A 12,438-nucleotide genomic window follows, 5' to 3' on the forward strand; every position below is an offset into this window, starting at 1 on the left:
CCGCTTGAGCTCGGCCTGCCCTCTGGGGGACGGACGGGGCGTCAGCTGCGCCTTGAGCGCCCGGCGTCACCCACTCGGGGAGCGTCCGTGCAGGCGCCGCCGGGCCACACCACCCCTTACTTTTGGTGCACGAGACTCCGCGATGCTGGGGGGCTGCGCCAGAGGGGCGCTCGTCGGCCCGGCGGGCTCCGACTCATACTTACCTGGCAGGGGAGATACCATGATCACTAAGGTGGTTCTCCCAGGGTGAGGCTCATCCATTGCACTCCGGGTGTGCTGACCCCTGCGATTTCCCCAAATGCGGGAAACTCGACTGCATAATTTGTGGTAGTGGGGGACTGCGTTCGCGCTTTCCCCTGATTTCCTCCAGTCAATGACAGAACAGTGCTTTGGGAATGATGAGAAGCTCGGAGAGGTGGACGTGGCCTTTGGCTCCCCCTTGTGGGCCTACGCCGCCACCTTCTCCCTGCCCTGGCTAAGAAGGGACGAGTTGCTTGCTTCTTTGTTGGCTTGGGGCCTTTTGCCTTTGCTTTGTGCTTTGTTTGTTGGACTTGGCGCCCCCTGCCTGCTGCTGGGGATTGATCTGCTCGTTTGCATCTCATTCACTTGGTGACGACATGGCTCCCTCTGCTCTTCTGCAGGTGTCGGGACTAGCGCCCCAACATGCTGGATTTGCAGCGAACCAAAGGCATGCTTTGGAGCACACGAGGCAACGCCGTGTTCCAGGGAGAGCGCGAGCGGCCGAAAGCCTCCTCCTGCGCAGGCACGCTCAAGGGTGGCCACTTGCAGCGTCCCCATCTCGCGGCCGGAGCTGGAGTTGTGAGTGGCCCGCCGGTGCACAGCTGTCTGCCGTTCGGTCGGTCGACCCGAAGCAGCTGCTGGGCCTGCCCTTGAGCCTCCTCCACCGTGCGTCCTCCTGGCCGCAGCTGAGTGAGTCACGACAGGGTGCCAGCAGAGGGTGGCAGCTGCAGAGCTCTAGCTGCCTGCCTGTTCCCGGCCGCAGCGACGTAGTGCTTGGGAGCAGCCGCCCCTATATGCAAATGATCAGGCTGCTGCTGCTGTGCATCTTGGACGGTTTTCCGCTTGAGCTCGGCCTGCCCTCTGGGGGACGGACGGGGCGTCAGCTGCGCCTTGAGCGCCCGGCGTCACCCACTCGGGGAGCGTCCGTGCAGGCGCCGCCGGGCCACACCACCCCTTACTTTTGGTGCACGAGACTCCGCGATGCTGGGGGGCTGCGCCAGAGGGGCGCTCGTCGGCCCGGCGGGCTCCGACTCATACTTACCTGGCAGGGGAGATACCATGATCACTAAGGTGGTTCTCCCAGGGTGAGGCTCATCCATTGCACTCCGGGTGTGCTGACCCCTGCGATTTCCCCAAATGCGGGAAACTCGACTGCATAATTTGTGGTAGTGGGGGACTGCGTTCGCGCTTTCCCCTGATTTCCTCCAGTCAATGACAGAACAGTGCTTTGGGAATGATGAGAAGCTCGGAGAGGTGGACGTGGCCTTTGGCTCCCCCTTGTGGGCCTACGCCGCCACCTTCTCCCTGCCCTGGCTAAGAAGGGACGAGTTGCTTGCTTCTTTGTTGGCTTGGGGCCTTTTGCCTTTGCTTTGTGCTTTGTTTGTTGGACTTGGCGCCCCCTGCCTGCTGCTGGGGATTGATCTGCTCGTTTGCATCTCATTCACTTGGTGACGACATGGCTCCCTCTGCTCTTCTGCAGGTGTCGGGACTAGCGCCCCAACATGCTGGATTTGCAGCGAACCAAAGGCATGCTTTGGAGCACACGAGGCAACGCCGTGTTCCAGGGAGAGCGCGAGCGGCCGAAAGCCTCCTCCTGCGCAGGCACGCTCAAGGGTGGCCACTTGCAGCGTCCCCATCTCGCGGCCGGAGCTGGAGTTGTGAGTGGCCCGCCGGTGCACAGCTGTCTGCCGTTCGGTCGGTCGACCCGAAGCAGCTGCTGGGCCTGCCCTTGAGCCTCCTCCACCGTGCGTCCTCCTGGCCGCAGCTGAGTGAGTCACGACAGGGTGCCAGCAGAGGGTGGCAGCTGCAGAGCTCTAGCTGCCTGCCTGTTCCCGGCCGCAGCGACGTAGTGCTTGGGAGCAGCCGCCCCTATATGCAAATGATCAGGCTGCTGCTGCTGTGCATCTTGGACGGTTTTCCGCTTGAGCTCGGCCTGCCCTCTGGGGGACGGACGGGGCGTCAGCTGCGCCTTGAGCGCCCGGCGTCACCCACTCGGGGAGCGTCCGTGCAGGCGCCGCCGGGCCACACCACCCCTTACTTTTGGTGCACGAGACTCCGCGATGCTGGGGGGCTGCGCCAGAGGGGCGCTCGTCGGCCCGGCGGGCTCCGACTCATACTTACCTGGCAGGGGAGATACCATGATCACTAAGGTGGTTCTCCCAGGGTGAGGCTCATCCATTGCACTCCGGGTGTGCTGACCCCTGCGATTTCCCCAAATGCGGGAAACTCGACTGCATAATTTGTGGTAGTGGGGGACTGCGTTCGCGCTTTCCCCTGATTTCCTCCAGTCAATGACAGAACAGTGCTTTGGGAATGATGAGAAGCTCGGAGAGGTGGACGTGGCCTTTGGCTCCCCCTTGTGGGCCTACGCCGCCACCTTCTCCCTGCCCTGGCTAAGAAGGGACGAGTTGCTTGCTTCTTTGTTGGCTTGGGGCCTTTTGCCTTTGCTTTGTGCTTTGTTTGTTGGACTTGGCGCCCCCTGCCTGCTGCTGGGGATTGATCTGCTCGTTTGCATCTCATTCACTTGGTGACGACATGGCTCCCTCTGCTCTTCTGCAGGTGTCGGGACTAGCGCCCCAACATGCTGGATTTGCAGCGAACCAAAGGCATGCTTTGGAGCACACGAGGCAACGCCGTGTTCCAGGGAGAGCGCGAGCGGCCGAAAGCCTCCTCCTGCGCAGGCACGCTCAAGGGTGGCCACTTGCAGCGTCCCCATCTCGCGGCCGGAGCTGGAGTTGTGAGTGGCCCGCCGGTGCACAGCTGTCTGCCGTTCGGTCGGTCGACCCGAAGCAGCTGCTGGGCCTGCCCTTGAGCCTCCTCCACCGTGCGTCCTCCTGGCCGCAGCTGAGTGAGTCACGACAGGGTGCCAGCAGAGGGTGGCAGCTGCAGAGCTCTAGCTGCCTGCCTGTTCCCGGCCGCAGCGACGTAGTGCTTGGGAGCAGCCGCCCCTATATGCAAATGATCAGGCTGCTGCTGCTGTGCATCTTGGACGGTTTTCCGCTTGAGCTCGGCCTGCCCTCTGGGGGACGGACGGGGCGTCAGCTGCGCCTTGAGCGCCCGGCGTCACCCACTCGGGGAGCGTCCGTGCAGGCGCCGCCGGGCCACACCACCCCTTACTTTTGGTGCACGAGACTCCGCGATGCTGGGGGGCTGCGCCAGAGGGGCGCTCGTCGGCCCGGCGGGCTCCGACTCATACTTACCTGGCAGGGGAGATACCATGATCACTAAGGTGGTTCTCCCAGGGTGAGGCTCATCCATTGCACTCCGGGTGTGCTGACCCCTGCGATTTCCCCAAATGCGGGAAACTCGACTGCATAATTTGTGGTAGTGGGGGACTGCGTTCGCGCTTTCCCCTGATTTCCTCCAGTCAATGACAGAACAGTGCTTTGGGAATGATGAGAAGCTCGGAGAGGTGGACGTGGCCTTTGGCTCCCCCTTGTGGGCCTACGCCGCCACCTTCTCCCTGCCCTGGCTAAGAAGGGACGAGTTGCTTGCTTCTTTGTTGGCTTGGGGCCTTTTGCCTTTGCTTTGTGCTTTGTTTGTTGGACTTGGCGCCCCCTGCCTGCTGCTGGGGATTGATCTGCTCGTTTGCATCTCATTCACTTGGTGACGACATGGCTCCCTCTGCTCTTCTGCAGGTGTCGGGACTAGCGCCCCAACATGCTGGATTTGCAGCGAACCAAAGGCATGCTTTGGAGCACACGAGGCAACGCCGTGTTCCAGGGAGAGCGCGAGCGGCCGAAAGCCTCCTCCTGCGCAGGCACGCTCAAGGGTGGCCACTTGCAGCGTCCCCATCTCGCGGCCGGAGCTGGAGTTGTGAGTGGCCCGCCGGTGCACAGCTGTCTGCCGTTCGGTCGGTCGACCCGAAGCAGCTGCTGGGCCTGCCCTTGAGCCTCCTCCACCGTGCGTCCTCCTGGCCGCAGCTGAGTGAGTCACGACAGGGTGCCAGCAGAGGGTGGCAGCTGCAGAGCTCTAGCTGCCTGCCTGTTCCCGGCCGCAGCGACGTAGTGCTTGGGAGCAGCCGCCCCTATATGCAAATGATCAGGCTGCTGCTGCTGTGCATCTTGGACGGTTTTCCGCTTGAGCTCGGCCTGCCCTCTGGGGGACGGACGGGGCGTCAGCTGCGCCTTGAGCGCCCGGCGTCACCCACTCGGGGAGCGTCCGTGCAGGCGCCGCCGGGCCACACCACCCCTTACTTTTGGTGCACGAGACTCCGCGATGCTGGGGGGCTGCGCCAGAGGGGCGCTCGTCGGCCCGGCGGGCTCCGACTCATACTTACCTGGCAGGGGAGATACCATGATCACTAAGGTGGTTCTCCCAGGGTGAGGCTCATCCATTGCACTCCGGGTGTGCTGACCCCTGCGATTTCCCCAAATGCGGGAAACTCGACTGCATAATTTGTGGTAGTGGGGGACTGCGTTCGCGCTTTCCCCTGATTTCCTCCAGTCAATGACAGAACAGTGCTTTGGGAATGATGAGAAGCTCGGAGAGGTGGACGTGGCCTTTGGCTCCCCCTTGTGGGCCTACGCCGCCACCTTCTCCCTGCCCTGGCTAAGAAGGGACGAGTTGCTTGCTTCTTTGTTGGCTTGGGGCCTTTTGCCTTTGCTTTGTGCTTTGTTTGTTGGACTTGGCGCCCCCTGCCTGCTGCTGGGGATTGATCTGCTCGTTTGCATCTCATTCACTTGGTGACGACATGGCTCCCTCTGCTCTTCTGCAGGTGTCGGGACTAGCGCCCCAACATGCTGGATTTGCAGCGAACCAAAGGCATGCTTTGGAGCACACGAGGCAACGCCGTGTTCCAGGGAGAGCGCGAGCGGCCGAAAGCCTCCTCCTGCGCAGGCACGCTCAAGGGTGGCCACTTGCAGCGTCCCCATCTCGCGGCCGGAGCTGGAGTTGTGAGTGGCCCGCCGGTGCACAGCTGTCTGCCGTTCGGTCGGTCGACCCGAAGCAGCTGCTGGGCCTGCCCTTGAGCCTCCTCCACCGTGCGTCCTCCTGGCCGCAGCTGAGTGAGTCACGACAGGGTGCCAGCAGAGGGTGGCAGCTGCAGAGCTCTAGCTGCCTGCCTGTTCCCGGCCGCAGCGACGTAGTGCTTGGGAGCAGCCGCCCCTATATGCAAATGATCAGGCTGCTGCTGCTGTGCATCTTGGACGGTTTTCCGCTTGAGCTCGGCCTGCCCTCTGGGGGACGGACGGGGCGTCAGCTGCGCCTTGAGCGCCCGGCGTCACCCACTCGGGGAGCGTCCGTGCAGGCGCCGCCGGGCCACACCACCCCTTACTTTTGGTGCACGAGACTCCGCGATGCTGGGGGGCTGCGCCAGAGGGGCGCTCGTCGGCCCGGCGGGCTCCAACTCATACTTACCTGGCAGGGGAGATACCATGATCACTAAGGTGGTTCTCCCAGGGTGAGGCTCATCCATTGCACTCCGGGTGTGCTGACCCCTGCGATTTCCCCAAATGCGGGAAACTCGACTGCATAATTTGTGGTAGTGGGGGACTGCGTTCGCGCTTTCCCCTGATTTCCTCCAGTCAATGACAGAACAGTGCTTTGGGAATGATGAGAAGCTCGGAGAGGTGGACGTGGCCTTTGGCTCCCCCTTGTGGGCCTACGCCGCCACCTTCTCCCTGCCCTGGCTAAGAAGGGACGAGTTGCTTGCTTCTTTGTTGGCTTGGGGCCTTTTGCCTTTGCTTTGTGCTTTGTTTGTTGGACTTGGCGCCCCCTGCCTGCTGCTGGGGATTGATCTGCTCGTTTGCATCTCATTCACTTGGTGACGACATGGCTCCCTCTGCTCTTCTGCAGGTGTCGGGACTAGCGCCCCAACATGCTGGATTTGCAGCGAACCAAAGGCATGCTTTGGAGCACACGAGGCAACGCCGTGTTCCAGGGAGAGCGCGAGCGGCCGAAAGCCTCCTCCTGCGCAGGCACGCTCAAGGGTGGCCACTTGCAGCGTCCCCATCTCGCGGCCGGAGCTGGAGTTGTGAGTGGCCCGCCGGTGCACAGCTGTCTGCCGTTCGGTCGGTCGACCCGAAGCAGCTGCTGGGCCTGCCCTTGAGCCTCCTCCACCGTGCGTCCTCCTGGCCGCAGCTGAGTGAGTCACGACAGGGTGCCAGCAGAGGGTGGCAGCTGCAGAGCTCTAGCTGCCTGCCTGTTCCCGGCCGCAGCGACGTAGTGCTTGGGAGCAGCCGCCCCTATATGCAAATGATCAGGCTGCTGCTGCTGTGCATCTTGGACGGTTTTCCGCTTGAGCTCGGCCTGCCCTCTGGGGGACGGACGGGGCGTCAGCTGCGCCTTGAGCGCCCGGCGTCACCCACTCGGGGAGCGTCCGTGCAGGCGCCGCCGGGCCACACCACCCCTTACTTTTGGTGCACGAGACTCCGCGATGCTGGGGGGCTGCGCCAGAGGGGCGCTCGTCGGCCCGGCGGGCTCCGACTCATACTTACCTGGCAGGGGAGATACCATGATCACTAAGGTGGTTCTCCCAGGGTGAGGCTCATCCATTGCACTCCGGGTGTGCTGACCCCTGCGATTTCCCCAAATGCGGGAAACTCGACTGCATAATTTGTGGTAGTGGGGGACTGCGTTCGCGCTTTCCCCTGATTTCCTCCAGTCAATGACAGAACAGTGCTTTGGGAATGATGAGAAGCTCGGAGAGGTGGACGTGGCCTTTGGCTCCCCCTTGTGGGCCTACGCCGCCACCTTCTCCCTGCCCTGGCTAAGAAGGGACGAGTTGCTTGCTTCTTTGTTGGCTTGGGGCCTTTTGCCTTTGCTTTGTGCTTTGTTTGTTGGACTTGGCGCCCCCTGCCTGCTGCTGGGGATTGATCTGCTCGTTTGCATCTCATTCACTTGGTGACGACATGGCTCCCTCTGCTCTTCTGCAGGTGTCGGGACTAGCGCCCCAACATGCTGGATTTGCAGCGAACCAAAGGCATGCTTTGGAGCACACGAGGCAACGCCGTGTTCCAGGGAGAGCGCGAGCGGCCGAAAGCCTCCTCCTGCGCAGGCACGCTCAAGGGTGGCCACTTGCAGCGTCCCCATCTCGCGGCCGGAGCTGGAGTTGTGAGTGGCCCGCCGGTGCACAGCTGTCTGCCGTTCGGTCGGTCGACCCGAAGCAGCTGCTGGGCCTGCCCTTGAGCCTCCTCCACCGTGCGTCCTCCTGGCCGCAGCTGAGTGAGTCACGACAGGGTGCCAGCAGAGGGTGGCAGCTGCAGAGCTCTAGCTGCCTGCCTGTTCCCGGCCGCAGCGACGTAGTGCTTGGGAGCAGCCGCCCCTATATGCAAATGATCAGGCTGCTGCTGCTGTGCATCTTGGACGGTTTTCCGCTTGAGCTCGGCCTGCCCTCTGGGGGACGGACGGGGCGTCAGCTGCGCCTTGAGCGCCCGGCGTCACCCACTCGGGGAGCGTCCGTGCAGGCGCCGCCGGGCCACACCACCCCTTACTTTTGGTGCACGAGACTCCGCGATGCTGGGGGGCTGCGCCAGAGGGGCGCTCGTCGGCCCGGCGGGCTCCAACTCATACTTACCTGGCAGGGGAGATACCATGATCACTAAGGTGGTTCTCCCAGGGTGAGGCTCATCCATTGCACTCCGGGTGTGCTGACCCCTGCGATTTCCCCAAATGCGGGAAACTCGACTGCATAATTTGTGGTAGTGGGGGACTGCGTTCGCGCTTTCCCCTGATTTCCTCCAGTCAATGACAGAACAGTGCTTTGGGAATGATGAGAAGCTCGGAGAGGTGGACGTGGCCTTTGGCTCCCCCTTGTGGGCCTACGCCGCCACCTTCTCCCTGCCCTGGCTAAGAAGGGACGAGTTGCTTGCTTCTTTGTTGGCTTGGGGCCTTTTGCCTTTGCTTTGTGCTTTGTTTGTTGGACTTGGCGCCCCCTGCCTGCTGCTGGGGATTGATCTGCTCGTTTGCATCTCATTCACTTGGTGACGACATGGCTCCCTCTGCTCTTCTGCAGGTGTCGGGACTAGCGCCCCAACATGCTGGATTTGCAGCGAACCAAAGGCATGCTTTGGAGCACACGAGGCAACGCCGTGTTCCAGGGAGAGCGCGAGCGGCCGAAAGCCTCCTCCTGCGCAGGCACGCTCAAGGGTGGCCACTTGCAGCGTCCCCATCTCGCGGCCGGAGCTGGAGTTGTGAGTGGCCCGCCGGTGCACAGCTGTCTGCCGTTCGGTCGGTCGACCCGAAGCAGCTGCTGGGCCTGCCCTTGAGCCTCCTCCACCGTGCGTCCTCCTGGCCGCAGCTGAGTGAGTCACGACAGGGTGCCAGCAGAGGGTGGCAGCTGCAGAGCTCTAGCTGCCTGCCTGTTCCCGGCCGCAGCGACGTAGTGCTTGGGAGCAGCCGCCCCTATATGCAAATGATCAGGCTGCTGCTGCTGTGCATCTTGGACGGTTTTCCGCTTGAGCTCGGCCTGCCCTCTGGGGGACGGACGGGGCGTCAGCTGCGCCTTGAGCGCCCGGCGTCACCCACTCGGGGAGCGTCCGTGCAGGCGCCGCCGGGCCACACCACCCCTTACTTTTGGTGCACGAGACTCCGCGATGCTGGGGGGCTGCGCCAGAGGGGCGCTCGTCGGCCCGGCGGGCTCCAACTCATACTTACCTGGCAGGGGAGATACCATGATCACTAAGGTGGTTCTCCCAGGGTGAGGCTCATCCATTGCACTCCGGGTGTGCTGACCCCTGCGATTTCCCCAAATGCGGGAAACTCGACTGCATAATTTGTGGTAGTGGGGGACTGCGTTCGCGCTTTCCCCTGATTTCCTCCAGTCAATGACAGAACAGTGCTTTGGGAATGATGAGAAGCTCGGAGAGGTGGACGTGGCCTTTGGCTCCCCCTTGTGGGCCTACGCCGCCACCTTCTCCCTGCCCTGGCTAAGAAGGGACGAGTTGCTTGCTTCTTTGTTGGCTTGGGGCCTTTTGCCTTTGCTTTGTGCTTTGTTTGTTGGACTTGGCGCCCCCTGCCTGCTGCTGGGGATTGATCTGCTCGTTTGCATCTCATTCACTTGGTGACGACATGGCTCCCTCTGCTCTTCTGCAGGTGTCGGGACTAGCGCCCCAACATGCTGGATTTGCAGCGAACCAAAGGCATGCTTTGGAGCACACGAGGCAACGCCGTGTTCCAGGGAGAGCGCGAGCGGCCGAAAGCCTCCTCCTGCGCAGGCACGCTCAAGGGTGGCCACTTGCAGCGTCCCCATCTCGCGGCCGGAGCTGGAGTTGTGAGTGGCCCGCCGGTGCACAGCTGTCTGCCGTTCGGTCGGTCGACCCGAAGCAGCTGCTGGGCCTGCCCTTGAGCCTCCTCCACCGTGCGTCCTCCTGGCCGCAGCTGAGTGAGTCACGACAGGGTGCCAGCAGAGGGTGGCAGCTGCAGAGCTCTAGCTGCCTGCCTGTTCCCGGCCGCAGCGACGTAGTGCTTGGGAGCAGCCGCCCCTATATGCAAATGATCAGGCTGCTGCTGCTGTGCATCTTGGACGGTTTTCCGCTTGAGCTCGGCCTGCCCTCTGGGGGACGGACGGGGCGTCAGCTGCGCCTTGAGCGCCCGGCGTCACCCACTCGGGGAGCGTCCGTGCAGGCGCCGCCGGGCCACACCACCCCTTACTTTTGGTGCACGAGACTCCGCGATGCTGGGGGGCTGCGCCAGAGGGGCGCTCGTCGGCCCGGCGGGCTCCAACTCATACTTACCTGGCAGGGGAGATACCATGATCACTAAGGTGGTTCTCCCAGGGTGAGGCTCATCCATTGCACTCCGGGTGTGCTGACCCCTGCGATTTCCCCAAATGCGGGAAACTCGACTGCATAATTTGTGGTAGTGGGGGACTGCGTTCGCGCTTTCCCCTGATTTCCTCCAGTCAATGACAGAACAGTGCTTTGGGAATGATGAGAAGCTCGGAGAGGTGGACGTGGCCTTTGGCTCCCCCTTGTGGGCCTACGCCGCCACCTTCTCCCTGCCCTGGCTAAGAAGGGACGAGTTGCTTGCTTCTTTGTTGGCTTGGGGCCTTTTGCCTTTGCTTTGTGCTTTGTTTGTTGGACTTGGCGCCCCCCTGCCTGCTGCTGGGGATTGATCTGCTCGTTTGCATCTCATTCACTTGGTGACGACATGGCTCCCTCTGCTCTTCTGCAGGTGTCGGGACTAGCGCCCCAACATGCTGGATTTGCAGCGAACCAAAGGCATGCTTTGGAGCACACGAGGCAACGCCGTGTTCCAGGGAGAGCGCGAGCGGCCGAAAGCCTCCTCCTGCGCAGGCACGCTCAAGGGTGGCCACTTGCAGCGTCCCCATCTCGCGGCCGGAGCTGGAGTTGTGAGTGGCCCGCCGGTGCACAGCTGTCTGCCGTTCGGTCGGTCGACCCGAAGCAGCTGCTGGGCCTGCCCTTGAGCCTCCTCCACCGTGCGTCCTCCTGGCCGCAGCTGAGTGAGTCACGACAGGGTGCCAGCAGAGGGTGGCAGCTGCAGAGCTCTAGCTGCCTGCCTGTTCCCGGCCGCAGCGACGTAGTGCTTGGGAGCAGCCGCCCCTATATGCAAATGATCAGGCTGCTGCTGCTGTGCATCTTGGACGGTTTTCCGCTTGAGCTCGGCCTGCCCTCTGGGGGACGGACGGGGCGTCAGCTGCGCCTTGAGCGCCCGGCGTCACCCACTCGGGGAGCGTCCGTGCAGGCGCCGCCGGGCCACACCACCCCTTACTTTTGGTGCACGAGACTCCGCGATGCTGGGGGGCTGCGCCAGAGGGGCGCTCGTCGGCCCGGCGGGCTCCAACTCATACTTACCTGGCAGGGGAGATACCATGATCACTAAGGTGGTTCTCCCAGGGTGAGGCTCATCCATTGCACTCCGGGTGTGCTGACCCCTGCGATTTCCCCAAATGCGGGAAACTCGACTGCATAATTTGTGGTAGTGGGGGACTGCGTTCGCGCTTTCCCCTGATTTCCTCCAGTCAATGACAGAACAGTGCTTTGGGAATGATGAGAAGCTCGGAGAGGTGGACGTGGCCTTTGGCTCCCCCTTGTGGGCCTACGCCGCCACCTTCTCCCTGCCCTGGCTAAGAAGGGACGAGTTGCTTGCTTCTTTGTTGGCTTGGGGCCTTTTGCCTTTGCTTTGTGCTTTGTTTGTTGGACTTGGCGCCCCCTGCCTGCTGCTGGGGATTGATCTGCTCGTTTGCATCTCATTCACTTGGTGACGACATGGCTCCCTCTGCTCTTCTGCAGGTGTCGGGACTAGCGCCCCAACATGCTGGATTTGCAGCGAACCAAAGGCATGCTTTGGAGCACACGAGGCAACGCCGTGTTCCAGGGAGAGCGCGAGCGGCCGAAAGCCTCCTCCTGCGCAGGCACGCTCAAGGGTGGCCACTTGCAGCGTCCCCATCTCGCGGCCGGAGCTGGAGTTGTGAGTGGCCCGCCGGTGCACAGCTGTCTGCCGTTCGGTCGGTCGACCCGAAGCAGCTGCTGGGCCTGCCCTTGAGCCTCCTCCACCGTGCGTCCTCCTGGCCGCAGCTGAGTGAGTCACGACAGGGTGCCAGCAGAGGGTGGCAGCTGCAGAGCTCTAGCTGCCTGCCTGTTCCCGGCCGCAGCGACGTAGTGCTTGGGAGCAGCCGCCCCTATATGCAAATGATCAGGCTGCTGCTGCTGTGCATCTTGGACGGTTTTCCGCTTGAGCTCGGCCTGCCCTCTGGGGGACGGACGGGGCGTCAGCTGCGCCTTGAGCGCCCGGCGTCACCCACTCGGGGAGCGTCCGTGCAGGCGCCGCCGGGCCACACCACCCCTTACTTTTGGTGCACGAGACTCCGCGATGCTGGGGGGCTGCGCCAGAGGGGCGCTCGTCGGCCCGGCGGGCTCCAACTCATACTTACCTGGCAGGGGAGATACCATGATCACTAAGGTGGTTCTCCCAGGGTGAGGCTCATCCATTGCACTCCGGGTGTGCTGACCCCTGCGATTTCCCCAAATGCGGGAAACTCGACTGCATAATTTGTGGTAGTGGGGGACTGCGTTCGCGCTTTCCCCTGATTTCCTCCAGTCAATGACAGAACAGTGCTTTGGGAATGATGAGAAGCTCGGAGAGGTGGACGTGGCCTTTGGCTCCCCCTTGTGGGCCTACGCCGCCACCTTCTCCCTGCCCTGGCTAAGAAGGGACGAGTTGCTTGCTTCTTTGTTGGCTTGGGGCCTTTTGCCTTTGCTTTGTGCTTTGTTTGTTGGACTTGGCGCCCCCCTGCCT

At 62.7% G+C, this 12,438-nt stretch overlaps 12 non-coding genes across 12 annotated transcripts; all 12 read left to right on the forward strand.

The window, feature by feature from the left end:
- The first annotated feature begins 195 nt into the window (after positions 1-195).
- Positions 196-359, forward strand: LOC141245943 (U1 spliceosomal RNA). The gene has a single exon (XR_012309585.1). It is a non-coding gene; the product is annotated as a U1 spliceosomal RNA (small nuclear RNA).
- Positions 360-1,274: 915 nt separating this feature from the next.
- LOC141245944 (U1 spliceosomal RNA) lies at positions 1,275-1,438 on the forward strand. Its single transcript, XR_012309586.1, has one exon. It is a non-coding gene; the product is annotated as a U1 spliceosomal RNA (small nuclear RNA).
- A 915-nt stretch (positions 1,439-2,353) lies between these two features.
- Positions 2,354-2,517, forward strand: LOC141245945 (U1 spliceosomal RNA). Its single transcript, XR_012309587.1, has one exon. It is a non-coding gene; the product is annotated as a U1 spliceosomal RNA (small nuclear RNA).
- A 915-nt stretch (positions 2,518-3,432) lies between these two features.
- Positions 3,433-3,596, forward strand: LOC141245946 (U1 spliceosomal RNA). The gene has a single exon (XR_012309588.1). It is a non-coding gene; the product is annotated as a U1 spliceosomal RNA (small nuclear RNA).
- A 915-nt stretch (positions 3,597-4,511) lies between these two features.
- LOC141245947 (U1 spliceosomal RNA) lies at positions 4,512-4,675 on the forward strand. Its single transcript, XR_012309589.1, has one exon. It is a non-coding gene; the product is annotated as a U1 spliceosomal RNA (small nuclear RNA).
- Positions 4,676-5,590: 915 nt separating this feature from the next.
- LOC141245949 (U1 spliceosomal RNA) lies at positions 5,591-5,754 on the forward strand. The gene has a single exon (XR_012309591.1). It is a non-coding gene; the product is annotated as a U1 spliceosomal RNA (small nuclear RNA).
- A 915-nt stretch (positions 5,755-6,669) lies between these two features.
- LOC141245950 (U1 spliceosomal RNA) lies at positions 6,670-6,833 on the forward strand. The gene has a single exon (XR_012309592.1). It is a non-coding gene; the product is annotated as a U1 spliceosomal RNA (small nuclear RNA).
- A 915-nt stretch (positions 6,834-7,748) lies between these two features.
- On the forward strand, positions 7,749-7,912 carry LOC141245952 (U1 spliceosomal RNA). Its single transcript, XR_012309593.1, has one exon. It is a non-coding gene; the product is annotated as a U1 spliceosomal RNA (small nuclear RNA).
- Positions 7,913-8,827: 915 nt separating this feature from the next.
- On the forward strand, positions 8,828-8,991 carry LOC141245953 (U1 spliceosomal RNA). Its single transcript, XR_012309594.1, has one exon. It is a non-coding gene; the product is annotated as a U1 spliceosomal RNA (small nuclear RNA).
- Positions 8,992-9,906: 915 nt separating this feature from the next.
- Positions 9,907-10,070, forward strand: LOC141245954 (U1 spliceosomal RNA). Its single transcript, XR_012309595.1, has one exon. It is a non-coding gene; the product is annotated as a U1 spliceosomal RNA (small nuclear RNA).
- A 916-nt stretch (positions 10,071-10,986) lies between these two features.
- On the forward strand, positions 10,987-11,150 carry LOC141245955 (U1 spliceosomal RNA). Its single transcript, XR_012309596.1, has one exon. It is a non-coding gene; the product is annotated as a U1 spliceosomal RNA (small nuclear RNA).
- Positions 11,151-12,065: 915 nt separating this feature from the next.
- On the forward strand, positions 12,066-12,229 carry LOC141245956 (U1 spliceosomal RNA). The gene has a single exon (XR_012309597.1). It is a non-coding gene; the product is annotated as a U1 spliceosomal RNA (small nuclear RNA).
- Positions 12,230-12,438: the final 209 nt, after the last annotated feature.

Source organism: Phyllobates terribilis, unplaced genomic scaffold (assembly GCF_046119375.1).
Source record: "Phyllobates terribilis strain yellow unplaced genomic scaffold, ASM4611937v1 Scaffold_2316__1_contigs__length_142825, whole genome shotgun sequence".
Taxonomy (NCBI): domain Eukaryota; kingdom Metazoa; phylum Chordata; class Amphibia; order Anura; family Dendrobatidae; genus Phyllobates; species Phyllobates terribilis.